This window comes from Anabrus simplex, chromosome 1 (genome assembly GCF_040414725.1).
Source record: "Anabrus simplex isolate iqAnaSimp1 chromosome 1, ASM4041472v1, whole genome shotgun sequence".
Classification (NCBI taxonomy): Eukaryota; Metazoa; Arthropoda; class Insecta; order Orthoptera; family Tettigoniidae; genus Anabrus; species Anabrus simplex.
In genome coordinates, this window is record NC_090265.1 from 395,494,310 (window position 1) to 395,519,269 (window position 24,960).

Here is a 24,960-nt window from a genome sequence, read left to right on the forward strand (position 1 = left end):
GATTAGACTCTAAATATGAAGTTTGCTCGAGATATAACCATTAGTGAAAAATAAATTGAAAAGCTCTTCCTTTATTCTACAAACCCCCAGTCTATTTTGTGATTTTTTTTGCTAGGCGCTTTACGTCGCACCGACACAGATAGGTCTTATGGCGACGATGGGATAGGAAAGGCCTAGGAGTTGGAAGGAAGCGGCCGTGGCCTTAATTAAGGTTCAGCCCCAGCATTTGCCTGGTGTGAAAATGGGAAACCACAGACAAACCATTTTCAGGGCTGCCGATAGTGGGATTCGAACCTACTATCTCCCGGATGCAATTTTGTGATTTTTAAATGCTGTGCATATCGAAACCTGCTCCTGGATGATTACACTCTAAATGTGAAGTTTGATCGAGATATAATCAGTAGTGTAAGATAAAATTTAAAAACAGCCTCTTCTTGTACCCGTTCATCGCACGGGAATTTGCAGTGGATTAAATATTTCCTTCAGGAATTTATGCGATGTAACAAACAATGTCACATTTGTGGGAACAATATTAGGTGCTAAAGGAACAATTTATGCACAGAAGAACGACTGAAAATTTACCTTTGGGTGATGTGACAAGAACCTGTCTCTGAATACTGTGTGAAGTAGGAGAAAGGAATAACGTTTAAAAAATCAGTCGTCATCACAGTTCAATGCAGACTTTATTTACTTGCAGCAGTACAAGCGAAAGGAGTCACTGCATTGATCATAAAAGTTCACTCCACCTCAACCAAAAGCGAACTCTTTCGGCGAGCCGTGAAATTCAGATGAATCAAGCAAGTCGAAGCCCATCTAGGAGCAATGGGGGCAGACAAGAAGAGGCAACATGTTGGAAGCAAATTGTGAATGAGGTCAAACACCGATTGCGGTTCACATGACCGCATGATTATTATTATTATTATTATTATTATTATTATTATTATTATTATTATTATTATTATTATTATTAATCTCAATTTAATTCAAACAGAGCTTTAAACATGGGAGAGATATTACAAAATTTTCCACAGAACCAAGAAAGCTGAACACATGAATAGATACATTCCTGAATCTTTCACGGTGTTGTCTCAGTTCTGACTACAAATGTAGACAAAACCAAGTACTCGATATTTCATGAAATAAAGGCATTCTGTAAGATTTCAGAGCAATTGATCATCAGTATCTCAGTTTAAATAACTTGGCATCTCATACCTAAGCAGAATCTGAGTGAACAGGAAATAATCGACAAACTCATCAATCGCAACATGTACTCTTTGAATAAAATCCTGGTATCCAAACTACTATCACAAAATTAAAGTGCTAGAAAATAATCATTGTACCCGTCTTAACTTACGGTGGCAAAACATAGTCTCTGAGTGATAAATGTGTAACAAGATTTTACAGTCTTGAAAGCAAAGTTGTGGGAGACATTTGTGATCAAGTTAATGTAGAATGAATAAGAATCGAGAATTAAGGAAGATCTGCAGCAATCCTAATATTGTAGCTGTTGTAAGATGACGGGGACTACGTTGGCTAGGCCACATTCATCTCGGAAATGGAACTGTCATCAGAAATATGCTAGATGGCAAGAAACTACCAGGGCGACCAGCAAGTGAAATCTGATTTCGCAGCAGTAGAGGGCAGACAAGGAGAGGCAAACAATACAGTAGGACACATTGTAGACAAATTCTGAATGACGTGGAGGATTTATTGTGGTTGACATGATGATTGTGATTATTAATCTCCGTTTAGTCTATACAAGCAAAGATTTCAAAATTGGGGAAGATCTCACAAACGTTTCTACAGTCATAGATGAAGCTATAAGCGTATGGAAGTTGAACAAATTTACAAGTATTATCTGAAGTAAGACATCCGAAAATCTTACTGTATCATTTGCTTATTTTATGTAAGATGGCTACCAAATCCTTGCAAAATTATTCGTTTTCCAACCCTAGTAACGCAGTTGATAAGCCATTATCGTTTTTGATCCTAAAATAGTGATTTAAAATTCGATTGATATCAGTGATATTTCATGCTCTTTTAATGTGTCAACATCGTGTCGTTGGAAGTATTCTTCCGCTCACAGTCTTGGTTCGTGTCAGTGAGTTCGTAAGTCAATTCAAAATGTATTGGCAAGCAATGTGGGAAACTTGTGTTGTCAGAACTCATTCGCATCATAGCTGTTTGTAGATGTAGTTAGAGAAAACAGTTTGCTTTTATGTAATTCGTAGTAGGTGTATAATCCCTTTTAGACTGAACTTACCAGTTGAAGAGTGTGTGACGCTTGAACTCATCCCACCTGCGACCACTCCGCAAGTGTAGTGTGTATGTATGTATGTATGTATGTATGTATGTATGCAGCCATAATCAAAAGATTTGTTTGTATTCCATCACCTTCAACCAATCATCACTATATATTAGTCAACATGCAGTATTCAAGTTACACATCTGGCCGTCCTGATTGGGTTACCACACAGGAGTTCGATTTTGCTTTTAGATGAAGTGAAATTTTGTATTCGATTAGCGCCTAGTTCTTCACTCAATGGTCGCAGTGCAAGTTAAAAGTCTGTTTTTGACACACTGTGAACTCTGACGACGACTAGGTTTTAGCACACAACGCCTATTACAGACCGCCTTTCTACTCACTGGCATATGCTTTTAGCACTGCCCAAAGGTAGATTTTCCATCGTTCTCCAATGGATAATGTTTTCTTACCAGCTAATACTGTGCATACAAAGGAGACGTGCGATACTTTTAACCATATCAACAACGTTTTTCTTTTTGGACCTTGATATGGGACACGTGTCTGATAGTATTATTAATTTATAGTCATCAATATTGATTTAAAAAGTGATTTAAGAAAAAAAGCCGAAGGAAAGATCTATTAATCGTGTCTTACCTGAACTCTGATTCAGGATGCCTCTGCTGAGTTGAAGGCTGGACTTTATAGTTCTGACGTGTATTGGCACGAACCCAGATTACCCTGTGAAAAGTTACATGAATGAAGTATTTTCTAACACACATAGACATAGCACAGTAACATAATCATAATATATTGCTGTAAATTTGTACATACTACATTACCGTCCTTTATGTAATAAGCTTTGCTAAACAGTTGTACCTTGCAATAGTAGTTAAGTTTTATACGCAGGTCTAGGTCTATAATACTGTAGTTTACGGTTTGAGCAACACTAAGTGATGGATGTCCAAATATACTATTATGTCATTCTTTATTTTTATCAATTTAGACATCAGAAGATCGCTTTACACTTGCTGTTACATAGGCTGTCCACAGCATGAAAATATTGGATGATTCTGTACAGAACTCCGGGAGTGTCCTCGTTTGTGCTAATAAAATATTATATCTTAATACTATGCACGTTTGTGTATAGATGATCAAGATTTCATACTGCATAATAATATTTCGGTACGACTGACTTATTGGCTGAACGGTCAGCGTTGAGGCCTTCAGTTCACAGGGTCCCGGGTTCGATTCCCGTCCGGGTCGAGGATTTTAATCGTGTTTGATTAATTCTTCTGGCTCGGGGACTGGGTGTTTGTGTTTGTTCCAACACTTTCCTCTTCATATTCAGACAACACACTACACTACCAACCACCAGATAAACACGCAATAGTGCTTACGTCCTTCCATATAAGGTTGGCGTCAGGAAGGGCATCCGGCCGTAAAACAGGACCAAATCCACATGTGCGACAAAGTTCACACCCGCGACCTCACAGGTTTGGGAGAAGCGATAGAAGAAGAAGAGGAAGAAGAATATTTCAGCTCCTTTTTTAAACACTACTGGAGCATTAAAACTCTAATAGTTTCATTTATGATTATATTTTACGTGTTACTGTAGCAGATTAGGTTTGTGGAACTTGAGAAAGTGTTCCAGTATAAAGGGTTTTAGGTAGATTTAAAATAAAATCATCTGTATATTACTACAGAGCATACGCACGGTCATCATCATCTAACTGCTTTGAGCCACCCAGCTATTTTTCAGAAAATAATTGTACCACTAACGTTTACCTTACGGGGAAATGTTCATTGCCATTAAATTTAGGATATGTTAGCCCGCCTGCTGTCAATGATTGATAAGACGTCAAGTCTTCATGGTGTTACACCGTGGTTATCCGTTTTAGGTCCCGTTGGTGGACAAAATTTTCACCATCAAGATGTTGGCCGGCACAGTAGGAGAGGTGGTGGTATACAATTTCTAATCACTATATTGCATGCCAAAAGCCTGGATTCGATTCCAAACCTCTCCGTAGTGTTCCTAGCGAATGAGGGCATATGACGCTGTTGACAGTGGTTCATCCGTCGGATGGAGACGCAAAGCCTTGAGCAAACCCCTTGGTGTTATTCGACAGAAGTAGGCTATGTGCCAACACCGTGTTTCACCCTCTCTCTGCTTCATTATCATCATTCCACATCCCGACGTGCAGGTCACCCATGGGAATCAATTTTTTTGCTATTGGCTTTACGTGGCACCGACACAGATAGGTCTTATGGTGACGATGGGACAGGAAAGGGCTAGGACTGGGAAGGAAGCGGCCGTGGACTTAATTAAGGTACAGCCCCAGCATTTGCCTGGTGTGAAAATGGGAAACCACGGAAAACCATCTTCAGGGCTGCCGACAGTGGGGTTCGAACCCACTATCTCCAGAATACTGGATACTGGCCGCACTTAGGCCACTGCAGCTATCGAACTCGGTAGGGCATCAAATAGGAAGACTTGCACCAGAGGAGCCGAGCATGTACTAGGACAGTCCCGCCACTAGAAACGGGAAAGATTTGAATGCAAAAAAAATGAATATAAACAACCAGGAGGTGAATTGTAACAAACAAACGTTATGTACTGTGAATAAGGAAGAACTAATACTCGCCACCTGGAATGTAAGAACTCGGAGAACGGTAGGAAAAGAAACGGAACTCCAGAATGCATTAATTGACCTAAAATTCGACGTACTATGTCTCATTGAGGTCAGAAAATACGGAGAAGAAATAATAGAAACGTCAGATGGGGATATATTCAGCTACATAGTCGAAACAAAAGGACAGAAAGGGGTAGGGTTCATAATAAAGAAGCAACTGAAACATTGCGTACAAGAAATAGCCAACAATCGTAGCCGTGTTGAAACACCGGATCCCCTGAGATCTCCGAAGTTAAGCAATATTGGGCGTGGTCAAGATTTGGATGGGTTGCCACGCGCTGTTGCTGTGGGGGTGGGAATGGAGGAGCGGAAAGGAACTGGCCACCCTACCGTACGTAAACTCCGGCTCAGGCACACCTCTGCGGAGGTTCGGACCTGCCTTCGGGCAGAATACACCCTTACCTTGTACAAGAAATAAAAGGGATTTCGGAAAGAAGAATTGTACTATCTCTAAAACTAAATAGGAATACACTTGTTACAATCCAAACCTATGCGCCTACAGAAGCTAGCACGGAGGAAGAAATAGAAAAATTCTGCGACCTTCTACAAGACACACTAAGCCATTACAAAGCGGATAAAACCATTGTAATGGGAGACTTTAACAGCAAAATAGGTTTCAAAGAAATAGATGAAGAGGAGCCGATAGGACCTTATGGTTACGGATCAAGGAATGAAAGAGGGGACAGGCTCATACAATTTACACAGGAGGAAAGGTTAAAAGTCATAAATAACTTTTTCAAGAAAAACCCAAGTAGTAGATGGACATGGCTAGCTCCAAACGGGAAAACAAGAAATGAAATAGACTTCATATTGACAGGCAAACTTGAAGGCATTAAGGCCATCCAGGTGGTCAATGGTCTGAAACTAGACACTGATCATAGAATGGTTCGCTTGAAAATGCTCATTCTGAAGAAAAGGCGCCCATACATCAAAGTTCAAAGAGCCAATCCCGAAAGGATCAACCAAAGCCAGTACAAAGAAATTTAAAACAATACGACAAATAAATAAATAAATAAATAAATGAATAAATAAATTTGCAGCATATGTTAATTGCTCATTCTATAAAACTGCATTTAAATATATCTGGTCTAACTCAAACAGTTTCCGTATGATTTACGTGGTGGTTATTGTCTTCAGAGAAATACCAATGACCATCATTCGTAGTATAACAGAATAAGCCCTCCACATCAACCAAGAACAATATGAAATCTGTAATGATAGAGAAGATCCACACCTTACATGACTTATCTTGAATATTGTGTGTACGTAATAAAATAAAAAAACGTGCCCCTTATAAGTGTATGTGATGTAGAAATCACACAACAATTCGGACCACTAGGAGGTGGCAGTGGACCGAGCACTGCGTTTTCCTGATGATGCTTAATCCCTTGCTCTCTACGAACTGAAGCGTTTCATTGTCAGACCAAGACGTTTACATGTAAACCATGACGTAACAAGGCGAAAATTGATCAAGTATCGAGTCGTGACCTCCGATAGTGTAAGTGCCAAATATCACGAAGGCCACATGTGCGAGCCATGTGCTACATATGTCCCGAAATTTCACATTAACCTTTGTAACCTAGAAACTACTGTAGGAAGTCCATTTCTAGACCATGGCGAATTTTTAGTTTCCTCGCTCGTTCCACACTTCAAGCCTTGTAACGCTAGCCTACTAACTGTTGCTACACGCAATTCTGTAGACATCACAGTAACAGGGGTAATCAGGCAGTAACCTCATTGGCAAGAGGACGGGGGTCGATAATCAAAGGCGGGTGACATTCTCCTGAATATCACCAACCGGGCCACAGTTAGAATTCCGCTTAGTGCACATGATATGACATTTTAAAAAATAAAAATTCACGTCTTTATGGTACGGATTCTACTTAAAACTAAAGTTCCCGTAACTATGATCAGGATATCAACAGTTACGAACGACTACAGGGTTATTTTTAGTTTTAATGCAAAGTGTCTCATAAATTAATCGACAGTAAGTAATGTCATTGGTTCTACATCCCACTGGTAGAGTGGCAGCCTCCGGATCCCAAGATCGCCGGTTCGAACACAGCAGAGGTAGTCAGATTCTTGAACGGTGCGAAAAGGTCCATTCGATATTCCATGTCGTATGATGGCGAATATAAAAGATCTCTGGCGACAAATTTTGGTAATTACCCGACAAAATTAACTAAAACTCAGCCTTAGGTCACCCAAGGAAGATCCGGTTTAATTAGAGTAAAACGCAACGTCGAAACTGATACACAGGTAGTCTAGATCAGGGGTTGCCAATTTGTAAGGGCTCGGGGGCCAAACTGGAAACCTTAGTCATGATCGCGGGCCGCACTTGATAATTAGGCTAATTTTCGTAACATTCTGCAAATATAACAGAAGTGCCAGTATGAAATAATATGCTTCAACTGAAATGAAGGTTTCATAATTTTAAGTGCTTTAAAGCACTATTTTACAATTGCATGAAAGAGTGAAATTTGGATTTTAACATTTAAAAAATTAAAAAAATAGTATATTCACATAAAAGAGGACTGACTTTGGTCTATAAGGGGTATAAAATGTAATATACTTTTGAACGAGCTATGAAATAATTTTTATAACTTTTGTTCACATTACTTCTTAAAATGCTCTCGTGGGCCGCCATTTGGAAACCCCTGGTCCAGATGATGTACATACACTTTTTTTGCTAGTGGCTTTACGTCGTACCGACACAGATAGGTCTCATGACGACGATGAGATAGGAAAGCACTAGGAGTTGGAAGGAAGCGGCTTTGGCCTTATTAAGGTACAGCCCCAGCATTTGCCTGGTGTGAAAATGGGAAACCACGGAAAACCATCTTCAAGACTGCCGACAGTGGGATTCAAACCCACTATCTCCCGGACGCAAGTTCACAGCCACGCGCCTCTAACCATACGGCCAACTCGCCCGGTACACACATGAGATGAGTCTATGTCATTATTATTATTATTATTATTATTATTATTATTATTATTATTATTATTTGTCGTCAGAGCCTACTGAGAACCACGGAGCTCGTACCTTCTCATCAGTTGGGCCTTCTGTTTTCTCCTCTTCCAGTACTCCTTCATTTTCTGGCTGTGAGCCAGCTTTCATTCCTCCCTCCACATAAGTCTGCTGGTTCCTGTGTTCTTGCTACTAGTAACTGTTAGGTCATCAGCACAGAGGCTGGTTCGATCCTCAAATGGCACCATCAAAGGCTATGTAGGTATAGGAAACCCACAAAAGCCGATGACAGCACCAAAATGAGGCGTACTCACTGGACCAGGCAGTGCTATTGCAGCATGACTATCCCTATGACTAACACCTTTCATAACCTCAGACACACTGGCTGTTCTCCAAATGCCATTACACAGCACAACTCATACCTCAGCAGCTTCCATATTGCATAGGTCAGAGCAAAGTGTAGCTTCCACTGAAGTCCCAGTCTCATCCATGGCTGTGACAATATGGAAGTGACGTTAGAAAAATTCCCCGCTGGATGGCTTGTTGAAACTGTGGGTGGTCGTGTATGGACTCATGCAGGATCCCCAATTGACCGAAGAAATCCACTTGTTCTTTCCTTCTACCTGACACAGCGAAGATCGTTTTGGTAAGTCTGCAGGGGTTCATGCGGGTTAGGTGCCCATAAAAGAGCAAGCGTCTTTTTGTTATACACGTGACTACGTCCTCCTGTTGTTCGTACAGCTCGTCGTTGTGCCCAGTTCTTATAGGTCTTCTGTTACGGGTCCCAGTATTTTCCTCAAGATCTTTCTTTCTTTCTTTCTTTCTTTCTTGAGTTCTAGTTTCCTGAGAGGACCTTTCCTATTCACCGCGAGACACTCAGAGGCGTAGAGAACAGATGGATTTACTATTGCATTATAGTGGCTAAGTTTGAGGTCCTTGGAGAAGTACTTTGACGCTTAGATGCTTCTGCAGGAGTGATAGGTCCACTCAATCTTGGTGCACTTGGTGCCTATGGCTAGGTTTTCACTCTGGTTTGCTACGATCCACTCTTCTAGGTACCTGACCACCGGGACCTTTCTGATGATGGGGTCTTCTAGTGGTATTGTGGAAGGAGCATCCTTGAGTTGACCATGAATTATTATTATTATTATATTAGGCCCCATCAACTATTTGGGGAAACATCAAAGGGCCTCAATTTCGTCCCGCAGCAGTTCTTTCATTTACCGGTAATTTTACTGACAAGAGGCTGTCGTATTTGAGTTCCTAGATTCTGGCTTGCATATATGTAGAATTATGACGGTGCATTTTTATAACGTAAACGTTTCCTATAAATTAATCGACAGTAAATAGTGTTATTAATTTTACGTCCCAGTAAAGATTTTTTGAGCCAATGATGTGCCACAGTTTAGTCGCGCAGAAGTTCTATCACTTGCCGGTAAATCTACTGGTACAAGGCTGACGTATTTGAGTTTCTTCAGTCCGGCCTGGATATAGTTGTGAATGTACTGCAGAAAAAGGGAACCAAGTGTACATAAAGTTTTGAGTCGAGAACAGTATGGTTTGGACACTATGAAACTACTCAACTTTTATCCGTAAAATAATATATGAAAAGTCTGCCCGTATTTACATGGTACGTCAAGAAAGAATTTTTTTGCTAGGGGCTTTACGTCGCACCGACACAGATAGGTCTTATGGCGACGATGGGATAGGAAAGGCGTAGGAGTTGGAAGGAAGCGGCCGTGGCCTTAATTAAGGTACAGCCCCAGCATTTGCCTGGTGTGAAAATGGGAAACCATGGAAAACCATTTTCAGGGCTGCCGATAGTGGGATTCGAACCTACTATCTCCCGGATGCAAGCTCACAGCCGCGCGCCTCTACACGCACGGCCAACTCGCCCGGTCAAGAAAGAAAAACATTCATAAAATAAGTATTTAGGAGAAAAGCTCGCGAACAGGAAGTGACTCCTGACGTCAATATCACTCATTCACTTCCACATTTTATCACGAATAGTGAGTAACGGTGAAAAAATAATTTGTTTTTTAATTATTATTGTTATTATTATTTTTTGCTAGGAGCTTTACGTCGCACCAACACAGATAGGTCTTATGGCGACGATGGGATAGGAAAGGCTTAGGAGTTGGAAGGAAGCGGCCGTGGCCTTAATTAAGGTACAGCCCCACCATTTGCCTGTTGTGAAAATGGGAAACCACGGAAAACCATTTTCAGGGCTGCCGATAGTGGGATTCGAACCTACTATCTCCCGGATGCAAGCTGACAGCCGCGCGCCTCTACGCGCACGGCCAACTCGCCCGGTTATTGTTATTTATTATATATTTGTTGAGAAACTCAACGACTTTGCAGACATTCTGGATTGCCAAAAGGACAAAGTTTAACTACATAAAAAAAAGCAACAAAATTAAATTTGAACAATTAATAACACACTACACAATCTATAGCGATTGGGAAATACATATATTGGGAAATATACTGACAAACTTCTTGAAGTATAATTGCATGGATAAATAATTAAGGAAAATAATTGTTAACTATTTTAATATACAGTAAGAATATGATATTTTCTACACTGTCATTGAACATTCGTTAATGGAACATTCCTACGATTCAGAACTACAGATTTTTTGACGCTGGATATGTCTATAGTTTCTGGGCTGAACAGCGTTACAAAGAAAAAACTTAACCCCATGGCACTACAACCCTTGAAGGGCCTTGGCTTACCGAGTGACCGCTGCTCAGCCTGAAGGCCTGCAAATTACGAGGTGTCGTGTAGTCAGCACGACAAAGTTACAAAGAAATGGAAGTTGTAAACCCGAAACAATGTCTATACAACGATAATGCTCAATATCTTTATTTTAAAGAGGAAGGGCAAGTGAGTCTAGCAACAAGAGTCTGACGTCAGCGGGTGATGCAACTGTGTTGCTATCTTGAGGTAATAAAATCACTGCACCGCGCGGTTAAAAATGAGTGTAGTTCTGGATTCCGGCATTGTAGCGCGTCATGTGAGGTGTAGTTTGATTTTATATAAATCAAATCAAATTAGCCAATCTCTGAGAAGATTTAGTGCGAAAGAGTGTGAAAAAGTCTTTCCTTCGCAAACTGTCGTGACATATGGACTACGAATGGTATGCAAATTATTGAAAGGCCATACAAGAATATATATAGCTGATTTGAGAACCCTAGAGAGTCTAATGTAACCACGAGAGTCAAAAGGTTTGTCGGGGGCGTCTCAAAGCTGGGGCAGCCGAGCGCCGTGATGCAACTTCCGTGCTGCTGGAGCCTCAGTCAAGCACAACTAGGCCTAGCTACTCCATCGGTAGAAACTGATTTGGAACTTATGGCCTTGAAGGTGTGTGAATGTGTTTAAAATTAAGAAAAGATGCCAACAATAAAATTTCGAACCCATACTAACTAGATACTTCATTTCGGCATTACCAATCACGCGGTACGTACTCTACGTGCGGCCGTGACCTCAACACAGTCTCGTTAGATTTTTTCATATTCTCGTTTTATTATTATTTTCCTTATTCGTATACCAACTAGTATAAGGTACCTACGAATATGTACTGTAAAAGACTTGAAGACAATGGTGGAACATAAATAATAATAATAATAATAATGGCGTGTGGCCTGCGAAGAGGCCAGCTCTAGTTGACGCCGTTTAGGCGACCTGCGCTTCTATGAAGATGGGGCCCTCCCTATGATGGATTCTAATGATGAGACAGCACACAAGCACCCAGCCCCGACCCGGGTTAAAATCCCCGACCCGGCCGGGAATCGAACCCGGGATCCCCTGGACCAAAGGGAGACGTTTGAAGAAAACTGATGTATGAAGTGTCGTCAAAATTGATGTCGACGTTCTGCATTACACAGATCTGACTGCGCCATCGCTGTCTTCCACTTACAAGTGACCATCCTAGTCATCACTTTGTGTACCTATCAATCCTCAATATCTGTCATCTTGTTTCACAGGTCCTCATTAGTATTACCGGTATTTTTCAAAATCTTGCCGACGGAGATATCTGCAAAAGGCTGTTCAAGGGTGACAGTATAAAGATAGAACAGGTCCTTAAATTGAGAAGAAGCATTAGGAGGGAAGTCATTAATTTTTTTCCATTATGATTCCCTCCTCCATGCCTTCGAGCATGTGTTGATGACTTCTTACGTCACTGAGTCGGCCGGTCAATGTTAAGATCGTCTACAGCTGGAGGGGAGAGAATGGCCTTCACAAGTCTATACGGTATATACATCCAGTCACTTTCCCCTATTCGCTCTTTAGAACACGTCATAGTTTGTATTCATTCATAAATGATGCTGGCCGCGGTTGTCACATCGACTGGAGTAGCACAGGGCAAACAAACAAGTAAACAAAACAATCCGAGGCGCCAACATCCCATTACATTCTTTGGCATGCCAAGGCGACTCCTGTTCTTCTGGTGTTTCACGTGGTCATCATGAATAAATCTTCAAATACACTGCTTTGTTTTAGCGGCCGGGTCCACTGCGTCTCTTATCATTCGCTGCTCGGTTGGTCTCACGGGGCTACGCGAACCCCGTTCTAGCTCCCAGTCCAGAACATTAAAATCCTTGGAATAGCCGGGAATCGAATTCGAGGCCTGGAGGTAAGAGACAGGTATGCTAGCCCTACACCGCGAGTATGGCATAAATATAATGTACAAACATACATAAACACATCAACAGCATTCCCATTTCTACTACAAAATGTGAAGGTGGATTTCCCAGATGAATCTCAATATCGCATCGAAAAATAAAGTACACTATTGACCATTAGCCAAGAAGTTGGAGATCTTCAATAATCGAACAAGAATGTCGAGAAGGATCTGGGTAAGTCCCTTGATTTAGCTCATGAAAAAGTGGATGATAAGTTACCTCAAAACTTCTGGGAAGTCAAGGGGAAACACTTAAGGCACGTTTGCTGACAGCAGAGGGGCTAAAGGGCGAAAACTCTGCTTTAGTAAATATAAATATAGATGATTTAGAACAACATGGTAGGCGTAACAGTTTTGAAGTCTTTGTTATTCCCGAAAAGCAAAATGTAAACACTGTTAAACACTGTTTCTGTTATTAAGGACGTTGGTCGCACACTTTACATTAATATAAGTGACGACATGATTGATGCCTGTCGTAGGTTGAAGAAACCGGCTAACCAAGCTTTTTTTTTTTTAATGCTATTTGTTCGGGGCATCGACCTATATAGATCTTTTGCCCCTACTTGCACCATGCGATATGAACCTGCGTGTAATTGGAATGGAGGAAGTGTATTGTGATGCATGTGAGGAAAGGAACGTTAAAGACGACACAAACACCCAGTCCCCAGGCCAGGGATATTTAAGTGGAAATGGCGTATGGCTTTTAGTGCTGAGAGTGTCCGAGGACATGTTGGGCTCGCCAGCTGCAGGTCTTTTGATTCGACTCCCGTAGGCGACCTGCACGTCGTGATGAGGATAAAATGATCATGAAGACGACACATATACCCAGCCCCCGTGCCAGCGAAATTAACGAATTAAGATTAAAATTCCCGACCTTCCCGGGAATCGAACCCGTGACCCCCGTGTCCAAAGGCCAGCACGCTAACCATTCAGCCATGGAGCCGGACGCCAGAGGTATTTATCATTTACAATTAAAAACCCCTGGCCCAGCCGGGAATCGAACCCGGGGCCGCCGGGTGACAGGCGAACTCGTTGCCCCCTACACCGATGGGTCGGTCAGCTAACCAAGCTAGTGCTGATATTATTGTAAAATTTGTGATACGTGTTGACCAATCATGTGATCCACCAGCCCCTTGCGATCTAGTTTTATACATCCCGGTGTGTTTGCTACAATTCTGAAATACATCGGACCATAACGAGACGTGTGATTACGGGCTAGAAAACAGCAGGAATCGTGAGCGCCACTATTCATTCATTATGCGTACCTCACTGATCTCTATACATGGATCGCTGATGGCAGCTCTCCGCTGCAGGAGAAAGTACGCAAGTTGAGCGCGCGGTCCGCCATGTTGGCGTACCCATCCTAGAGCTCTCCTTATGGTGAAGCAATGATAATATAGTCAATTTTAAATTGCAGTTAATGGCACATTGGAATAGTTAAAAATATAGAGACATGTTCACTCAAAGCATAAGGACATTAGGATCACTGACACGTCTTTCCGAGGTCAGTAAATCTCCGGGATAGCAATAAAAATGAGTGTATAATAACAGCCGACAAATATTAACTCTGGCGCTGAATACATGCAATTAGCGATCGGTAACACAATACGAGTGAAAAACAGTTTCTGGAAACATTGCTGTAAATTGTATACATGTATGCCACGAAATTATGCGTTCTTAAAATGATGTACCTATAAACGTAGCTCACTATACAGGCCTAGATTCGGCATATCGTAATCGGTGCTTGATAATAAATTCCGGTTTACTGTTTCCATGAAATAACGCGCAGTTTATCAAATTAAAATATCATTGAAGCAAATGTACACATTTATAAAACCAGCAAATATTCAAAATTTGTCAAGATATCACATAACCTGCAGCTTAATTTACCACAATGAAAATTACATCAGTAATAAGGAATTTATTTATTTATTTATTTATTTATTTATTTATTTAATGAATGAATGAATTTATTTATTTATTTATTTATTTATCGTATGGCATATATATACAGAAACAGGAAAGCAAGTACATTACCCATATTTTAATGTCCAAACTTGTTATCCATTCTAGAGCCTCTGCATTGTCCTCACGTCCGTAGGTTAACCCATTAGTGCATGAAGTTTCCTGGTCGCATTTTAGTTAAGTTTTTTGTGTTTTCCGAACCATATGTAAGTACATTAAATATACATTTAGCATAGAACACGCGATATTGCGTACTTTGGTAGGGAGATGCGATCCGAAAAATCGGATCTCATGCAAGGATAAAATACACTGAGGAAGAGGGAGAGGTAGAGAAGACTCAATAATAGAAGACCAGTACAACACAACGATTGTTTCTTTATTGTTGATTTTGTCAGAATATCAGTTACATATACACTTACATACAAGAAACATGCTCAAATGTTGATACAAACATTCTTTTTTCTAAAAATTCTGTACTTCTATCACATTTCTGTAGAGTTCTTCAAAGAAACTGCCTAAGGCATAATACTGCAACTGTTTTCCTAGTATGAATGGTAGGCCTTGAAATATTTCGGGTGCAGGCCTACATCACATTTGTCGCACATGAATTTTGCTTTACCTGAACACTGGCGACATTTTTTTTCCGTGCTCACGGAAATAATCCAGTGGTTCCTTCCGTCGAAGCGACTATCTATGTTGGGATCACACGGTTGTTTTCCCCTTCTAGAAACAGTTCCATGCGTCTTCAGCAAACTAACGCATACATCCCTTCGATACTTCAGGAGACTTTGCGATTTATCATCATCCGGCAAGACTTTACGCATTATCAGCCATGCATTGACAATACAAACGTCCAGTAAGTAAACAAAGATTGGCCAGTACCATTTTTTTGACGTATTCTGGTTCTGTATGTCGCCACTAACTGATCCATTAGATCTACACCCCCCATTCCTTTATTATAGGAGCCAAAAAGTGTTGGCTGTTTGATTCTCACCTTTCCTTTCTTTTCCTTGGACCATCTAGAGCAGGTTCCCTCTCTATTTTCACCGTGGTTTGTTGCTATGATAACAACATTGTTATCCTTCCACCTGACAGCAAGTATTTCACACGAAGAGCGGAAATCACTGGATCCACGCGGCAGTTTCTTCATTTCTGCTGTGCTGATGAGAGGGCATTTCTCAGTATGGCCTTCTCTAATAGTTCCCGTTGCACAGTAACCTTCATCAGACAGGTGTTTGAGCAATTTTATTGACGTGAAATAGTTATCAAAGTATAGCTTGAAACCTTTGTGTGGGGGTACACTGCAGATTTTATTAGTGAAATAACTGTATCACCACCTAAGCCAAACTGCTTCTCATCATTTTCTTCCTTCCCTGTATAAATTTTGAAGGACACCATATAACCAGATGAAGAACAAAGTGCCCAGTTCTTGAATCCAAATCGTATTGGTTTACCTCTTATATATTGCTTAGCATAATGTTTCCCATAGTATGGAATCATACTTTCGTCTCCTGAATTTTTTGTTCAGTATATCGATGATAGATCTCAGCTTGTACAGACGATCGTTCGGGTCAATGTTGTCATTATCATTGAAATGCAGGTAGTGCAAAATACTTTCAAATCTATTACAGCGGATGCTGTTGGCTAAAAGCTTGGGAACATCTTTATCTGTTGACCAGTACATCCTTCTGTTGGAATATTTAGCATACCCTGACAAAAGCAGGCCTCCTATCAGCACGCAAAATTCCGACTCTGTTAGGCCGAGAATAAAATTTTTCTGAGCTGCATATTTATTGCTTTCTTCTACAATGTTCTGTACCAAGTTCTTTGAAAAACCAACTGAAAAAACTGCAATGGTGTTTGGCATGTTTCTGCAGTCTCAGACACAGGTATTGGTTCGCACTGAGTTTTCAAGACAGGATGAGGATCTGGTTTCTTCCACATAAAATTTTGTTTCTCCCTCACAGGAACACGTTTCTTCTTTCGCGGGAGTCCACCATTTTCATCTGTTTCAGATACCTGAACAACTTTTGAACCAGACGCAATAGGTTCTGGTGTAAATCCGAGAGAATTTTCAGTTTCTTCAAAGTCTGTGTCATTAGTCTGTATTTCACACGAGCTAATCATCATCCTCCAACCAAGGTGGTTAAGGTTACCCTCATGTTCATCATCAGTTTTATCACTGTCAATGTCTGTCTCCCTACCCACTGCTGGAACATCAGCGTATATTACATTATCAGTGTCATCACTGTCTTCCTCGTCCTCTTCCTCAAGCATTTCAATTATCTTGGCCACAGGGAGGCTGAAACAAAATGAGAAACAAATATTGTATTCATTATGTTGAGATCAGAAACATCCTACAACGATTACAACATTTAGTTGGTATTGTATATGGAGAACAATGTAAGACTGCTTTGCATGTGATCCGATTTTTCGGATCCACGAAAATAAATCATGTTATTTCCAAAACATATGAACGTACTTGTCTGAAATACATATCAAACAAAAGCATGGATTCTCAACAATACTTCTATAACAAATAAGAGATCAGATATGTTATAAATAAGTGATATTTTTGCAAAATACTTACCACATGCTGTGAACAGTGCTCCTCTGAGACGCCATGTTGTCTTCTAATGAATACTGTGTCAGTCTGGCCAACTGCACGCACTAACTAATGGTACTGACTTGTTTGGAAGGAATTACTGAACAGATATGAAATTGGAAAGAAAGGAAAATCACACAATTACAAAATTTAAATCCTGAAATACCAAGATCCGATTTTTCGGATCATATGCACTAATGGGTTAAACCTTAGAAAGCCCTACACGTGACCACTGGATCAGCAACAACATTGGCTGCTGGACCGATCTTCTAAAGATCTCTCAGCAAATATGCAAACTGTACGAAGTAATAAGGAAAGTTCAGTTCATTATTGGTCCTGTGTATCACAATCAAGAGGCCTGGCGTCACTGAACTAAGCATGAACAAAGCAAGCGCGCTCCTCGTGGTCTACTGCACCGTACTCTCGCTGCCATCTTCCTACGCCAGTCATCTTCTATTCGGCTTACTGCTACCCAAGCTACCAGCCATCCATGTATAGAGATCAGTGGGGTACCTTGAATGAACTCGTAAAACGAACATATATACGAAGAACACGTACCTTACAATAGGAGGTGCACACACAAATCAGGAGCAAGTATTGCTCAGGCTGGGAACTGCGCGCTGCAGTTTATATAACTTATTAAAGACAGTCAATAGGCATTTATTACATGTCATTAACGAACCGTAGCCAACAGACATTCTTATATAAATGTGGTGATTGATAATCCACAATTTCTTCATTTCATTTACTTCAGTGTCAAAAACATGAACTTAGGCTGGCATCGAACCTTCTACAGAATTGCTACCTCATCATTACCACTTAAATATCTCCTGTTAAAAATGTGTGAGAAATTTAACATCATTACAATGAAACATAACCAATTTGACTTTGTAGTACCTTTTCCTAAATATCATACCCACTTTAAGGATTTTCATAATTAATGGACAGCATCAGGAGAGACTGAGCAAGATTGCTCAACAGGAATATAGAACTTAGATGTATCTAGTGGCACTGACATATTCCGGTAACTTATAAACCCATAATCATTATTGTTTCATTGTAATTTAGTTTAGTGTTTATCTCTTTGTATATATTTACTCTTTTCGTTTCACTGCTAATTGTATGATAGTTATTCATTATTATTATTATTCATAGTTGTTATTATTTAATATTATGGATAGGATTCGTACATCTGTGTAATATCTGTAAGTAATAATTTGTCAACGATTTAATTGTTCTTAACTGATATAGTTCTATATATCCTTGTAGTGTTAACGTATGTATTCTTATCATTGTCTGTATTGTAATCATTTCTATCATTATAAGTAATATTATTATTTTTGTATTTATTACGTAGTAGAAATGAGTCTGTCACTGTCTACTGCAATCGGGGAAGTATCTCTGATAAGGACGCAAATAAATAAGTAAATAAATAAATAAAAAAGAAAAAAGAAAACAATAAATAAATAAATGAATAAATAAATAAATAAATAAATAAATAAATAAATAGTCAGCCTCTGTGGTGTAGTGGTTAGAGTGATTAGCTGCCACTCTCGGAGGCCCGGGTTCGATTACCAGCTCTGCCATGAAAATTGAAAAGTGGTACGAGGACTGGGACGGGAACCACTCAGCCTCGGGAGGTCAACTGAGTAGACGTGGTTTCGATTCCCACCTCAGCCATCATCGAAGTGGTTTTCCATGGTTTCCCACTTCTCTTCCAGGCAAATGCCAGGACGGTACCTAACTTAGGCCACGGCCGCTTCCTTACCTCTTCCTTGTCTATCCCTTACAAATTTCCCCTCCCCTACCACAAGGTCCCTATTCAGCATTACAGGTGAGGCAGCCTGAGTGAGGTACTGGTCCTTTTCCCCAGTTTTATCCCCGACCAAATGTCTCACGCTCAGAGACACTACCTTTGAAGTGGGAGAGGTGGGATCCCTCGCTGGGTCCGAGGAAAAATAAATCCTGGAAGGTAAATAAATAAATAAATAAATAAATAAATAAATAAATAAATAAATAAATAAATAAATAAATAAATAAATTTGTTAATCAAGTTCGGCCTCTTGTGCATGTTTTAACCGTTACCAGACGTCAGTTGTTAGTTCCTGAAAGGCAGGCCTCTTACAACAGACATAGAGAGTAGAAGGAACGAACTCATAATGAAGGCAGCACCAAAGTAAAATACACCTAATTGTAATGTTGTCGTGTATATGAAGGTGTTTTTAACTTTTCTCACCTTTGGTTTCATTTTTGATATATAGTTTCATTTCATATACAATATCCATCATACTAGGTTCAAGAGTCAATAGCAAATGAAAAGTAGCCAGTACCAGTGTATACGTGGTGAAGTGTTGCTCAACTAGGTGGGTAGGCCTGTACATGCGTGTTCAGCACACAGGGACCCTATCAATATCATACCCTCTTGGTGTTATTTCTTGAATTGTTCACACCGCCTTCAAATGCCAGTAACGCTTGCAGCTAGCTTAGAAAAAAGTAAATGAACAAGAATTTCAAAGGCCTGGTGTATTATATTATGTTCTATTTAAAGGCCCCTGTCATCTCTAAGTTCCAATCCCTCACCCACTTTCGAAGTGTTATAATCATATTGCAGCTGTTCTATGGGGTTCTTTTAATAAACGAAACCAATTTGAAAAAATGTACGAATTAATGTAGCACGTGGTCTAAATTCAAGTGTTTACGGTTGTTAAATCTGCTGCAACTTCACCGAACTCTTACGGCGTGCTGTGGGTTGCCTATTCAAGATAATTTAACGGCGATTCCGGGGCACCTTGTACATACTGTTTACCTTAATGCATTTGCTATTGTGTTTGTCCAAGAATGAGGCTTATTAATAAAACAAATATTTTAATAAATGGCCTTGAGTTTTCTAATTTGTCGAGCTGCTGTAATGTCGTGGTCGCGTAACAAGTTATGGGATCAATGAACTTACTGGGCTGCTGTGATGGAATAGCGTAGCCAAGATGTGGGCAGTTCTCCTTTCTTCCCGGAAACGTCCTTGAAGTTTCTCCCAAAACCTGCTTCCACGTGTTGCATTACAAGTTATCACTAGAATTACCATCATCTCCACTCGTCCCTCAGGGGAAAGAATGAGATACTGTTAGTTGACATCACAAAGCAAGGTCGTCAACTGATTCTTCCACTTGTTAACTTCTCGATATGAGATATTTTGAAACCATATTTTATAACGTTGATTAGCTATGCTGTAGTTTTAAATAAATTGAAGTTTTAACGCCGATCATTTTAGTTATCTCATTACCTTGTGCGGGTAACATTTAATAAGTGATAATTATTATACTGAGACATGTCTCCTTTAAGGAGATGGCAAGACATTGATTACCTTTCCCCACTGCGTAAACATCCGTACATTCACCACACCGACAGTCTTGGTATGCAGAGATCTACAGCATCCTGTCACCTCTTAGACACGTGATTTCTGATAATGTGTTCATAACCACGAGACATTCACTTCTACGTGAAATACAGACCAACGTGACCTTTAACTCCCAAGTCTACGAATGGATTGGAGGGATTTGAACAACGACCGCCTTAGTTTTTTCTCAACATTTTCCCTTTTTTTATCTCTTTTTACAGAAATTCATGTTACAGTAAAAACAAACAGTAAAATATTAAGATTAGCAAAGACATTATTGATAATAATGAGATCAAAAGATAAATACGATGCAAATAATTACAATGAAAACTTGAAGAATCCATATTGGTTCATTTCAATGTTAGCTATTCTTTTGCAAGTTGGCCTAAAATTTGTTTCTTATTTTTATATCTTGTGCTATTGACCAGGTAGTCATACACGTCTAGTTGGAGACTCACGATGTAGGCATTATGTAATCGGGTTACACTTGAAAAAATGCACACATACACCAAGAAATAACCATACTTACTCGTGTTATGCTGACTACAGGACGAAATTGAGTCTTAAGATCCATTCGGGAACTATTCGCCTAATATATTAGTCCATTAACTGTCTTATTAAGGCTCTCACCATCCACCACATTGCTTGAACTTGTGTGCAGCTTGTTAAACGGTGCATTATGGTGTCGTTTTCCTTTTTGCATGCAGTGCAACTTGGACTGTCTTTTGCAGGGCCTCTCAGAGTGCACGTGCATGCACTGTGCACGGTGCAAAAGACGACTTCGCTTGGTTGACCAAAGTGCAGACCCCCACTCCTCGCTGTCTAAGCCTGTCTCTCTCGCTCCACCTGTCTCCCTCTTCCTCACTTGCTCCGTAGCGCTCCAAATTCGAGCAGAATTGAGCCGAGTTGATCCGAGCTTAGCCGAGTAGCCCAGAGACAAAGCGTTGGTCCGAGCCGAGCCGAATGGAACCGATGCACTGTGCACAGGAACTCTGCGCCTCAATTTGCACGCGTGAGATTTTGGGAGTTTGAGAGTCCCTGCTCTATGGTATCTTACGGATACGATTTAATTTGTTCTTAGTTGGGATCAGGTTATCCACTACCATACACCAGTGTTCGCGCACTGTGTTTGGAAGGACTTTATGATTCATTTTCTTCCAGACTCGAGTCCAGTTCACTATAACAGCAGTCATCGTGATTCTTGGCGCCGAGTAATTGTGACGTTGTATGAAGATATATATACACTGACTGACAGAGCAAATGCAACACCAAGGAGGAGTGGTTCGAAAGGGATGAAAGTTGGGGAAAAACAGAGTCGGCACGGAAGAATAATTGATGTTTATTTCAAACCGATAGGCAGGTTACACAATGCGCACGGCATCGACTCAGTAGGATGTAGGACCACCGCGAGCGGCGATGCACGCAGAAACACGTCGAGGTACAGAGTCAATAAGAGTGCGGATGGTGTCCTGAGGGATGGTTCTCCATTCTCTGTCAACCATTTGCCACAGTTGGTCGTCCGTACGAGGCTGGGGCAGAGTTTGCAAACGGCGTCCAATGAGATCCCACACGTGTTCGATTGGTGAGAGATCCGGAGAGTACGCTGGCCATGGAAGCATCTGTACACCTCGTAGAGCCTGTTGGGAGATGCGAGCAGTGTGTGGGCGGGCATTATCCTGCTGAAACAGAGCATTGGGCAGCCCCTGAAGGTACGGGAGTGCCACCGGCCGCAGCACATGCTGCACGTAGCGGTGGGCATTTAACGTGCCTTGAATACGCACTAGAGGTGACGTGGAATCATACGCAATAGCGCCCCAAACCATGATGCCGCGTTGTCTAGCGATAGGGCGCTCCACAGTTACTGCCGGATTTGACCTTTCTCCACGCCGACGCCACACTCGTCTGCGGTGACTATCACTGACAGAACAGAAGCGTGACTCATCGGAGAACACGACGTTCCGCCATTCCCTCATCAAAGTCGCTCTAGCCCGGCACCATGCCAGGCGTGCACGTCTATGCTGTGGAGTCAATGATAGTCTTCTGAGCGGACGCCGGGAGTGCAGGCCTCCTTCAACCAATCGACGGGAAATTGTTCTGGTCGATATTGGAACAGCCAGGGTGTCTTGCACATGCTGAAGAATGGCGGTTGACGTGGCGTGCGGGGCTGCCACCGCTTGGCGGCGGATGCGCCGATCCTCGCGTGCTGACGTCACTCGGGCTGCGCCTGGACCCCTCGCACGTGCCACATGTCCCTGCGCCAACCATCTTCGCCACAGGCGCTGCACCGTGGACACATCCCTATGGGTATCGGCTGCGATTTGACGAAGCGACCAACCTGCCCTTCTCAGCCCGATCACCATACCCCTCGTAAAGTCGTCTGTCTGCTGGAAATGCCTCCGTTGACGGCGGCCTGGCATTCTTAGCTATACACGTGTCCTGTGGCACACGACAACACGTTCTACAATGATTGTCGGCTGAGAAATCACGGTACGAAGTGGGCCATTCGCCAACGCTGTGTCCCATTTATCGTTCGCTACGTGCGCAGCACAGCGGCGCATTTCACATCATGAGGATACCTCAGTGACGTCAGTCTACCCTGCAATTGGCATAAAGTTCTGACCACTCCTTCTTGGTGTTGCATTTGCTCTGTCAGTCAGTGTATTTTAGTTATAAATGTGAGGTAGGTTATTTTATATTTCTAGAGATGATTCGTGATTTATTTAAATACGTAAATATGTTAGACTAGGATGATAGGGGCCGAGATTTTGGAAAGGGATTTTTCATGCAATTCCACGTCAATGAGGCCAAGACCACGAAGAGACTACAGTTCAGTGAGAGAGTTATATACCATTCTGAAAAGTGAACCTTACCAGAGAAACTAACCTATTGGTGATAAGTTACGTTTGACCTTGGTACTTATCGTGCGGGGTATAGGGAGAATTTGGATCAAATAATGTATCTTGCTCACGGCATGTTGAAGTATTGTATTCTCTAGTGGAGCCTCTGCTTCTCTTTGTAATACGCCTATGAGTGAGTTTAGTTTTTATGTCCAGTTCCACAGCATCATTTTCTGAATACGGATGAAAAATGTGGTCTCTAAGTCTCTCATTTCTTCCTCAAGGTTAAGCCAGTTTGGTGGGGTGAATGTCTTATGTTTAGTTTCACCTACTGCTTGCATGTGTGATTTTTAGTGTTCAATCTTGCTTTAGAATGTCTTCAATATTCATTGATTGTGTTAAGTAACCACTCAGAATTCTGCCAGCAGTCAGCAATAATAGTGGCATCTTCGTCATCGGCATAGGAGTAAGTAAACCTCTAGGGCGTACGGATTGCCTGGTGCAGTGAGAGTACAGAGTAGTGGCTCAAGAGACAAACCAAACAGAAGCATCAACAGTGGGCATCCTTGTTGTACACCTTTATTGATGTTTATAGGTTGGGAAAGAAAACCGTTTAAGGAGATGGCGCGTAGGATTTAGCATAAATCCCTGGCATAACAACTAATTCCTTCGGAATTTTTAAGAAAACTCGGTTCAGAGTGTTCAGTACTATCGTTCATGGATATTGCGGTGCCACGCTTCTTTTCATTCACGATAACTAATTATTTATAAGCGAAGAGTTGGAATGAGATATTCTATTGCCACTTCCTGTAGCATAGCAATGTCTACAACTCGGTCATGGATTAACTGCGTCATTAGTTGGAGTTTATTTACCACCTGAATGCAATTTATATTTAAAACCATAAAGGTGTATGCAATTCTCATAGGAAGCATCGTATATTGAGTGGTGTTGCAGTATTCTACAACGGGGAGACACTATCATCTCTCAACAGCCTTATTTCCCCGAAGTTGGCGGTCGTTATACGGCTGGGTCTTGTGATCGCCATCCTTCGATGGTTTCGTTTTGTTCATCTTCGTGGGATTCTTCGATAGTGCTGTTTCGTTTTTTTCCTAAATAGTAATGTTTGTTTCTGAGACTTCAGTTTCTTCTTGTTGTATATCCATACTGTAATCCATTTCGTTAGACCAATCTCTGTTTGGCGTGTTGAAGGTCAGACTATCAGTGTGTTTGTCGGGCGGAAGATGCTTTGGAATTCCTGTTGCTAGAGGATTGAGCTGTTATAATGATTTTTCACCTAAACCTGTTGTCTGAAAGTTTATAAAGGTGAGGTTGTTATGGCCAACAAGCTCCATGTGTTCCATTTTGGAGGTTGTGGGAAGGATATTTGAGTTTACAGAAATTATACTTGGTTACATAAACATACTGTCAGATGTTGACGTTTCCATTTTGAGCTGTATGGTGTCAATCTGTTGTGTGACTGTGACGTAATCCTGGTTGTTGTATGAAGATGTGATGTACTCGCTTTTGCTATCTTCCTTTCAAGACAAGCCTTTTGGTTAGACTCCATGGTGTC

The 24,960-nt window shown here is 41.1% G+C and overlaps 1 protein-coding gene across 1 annotated transcript in view; it reads right to left on the reverse strand.

Annotated features, from left to right (window-relative positions):
* The window catches only part of LOC136869182 (scavenger receptor class B member 1), a 123,204-nt gene that overhangs the window by 76,209 nt on the left and 22,035 nt on the right, over positions 1-24,960 (reverse strand). The window contains exon 2 of the mRNA XM_067144833.2: positions 2,900-2,983. The gene's annotated coding sequence lies outside the window, so the exon portion shown is untranslated. The remainder of the gene's footprint in view (positions 1-2,899; positions 2,984-24,960) is intronic.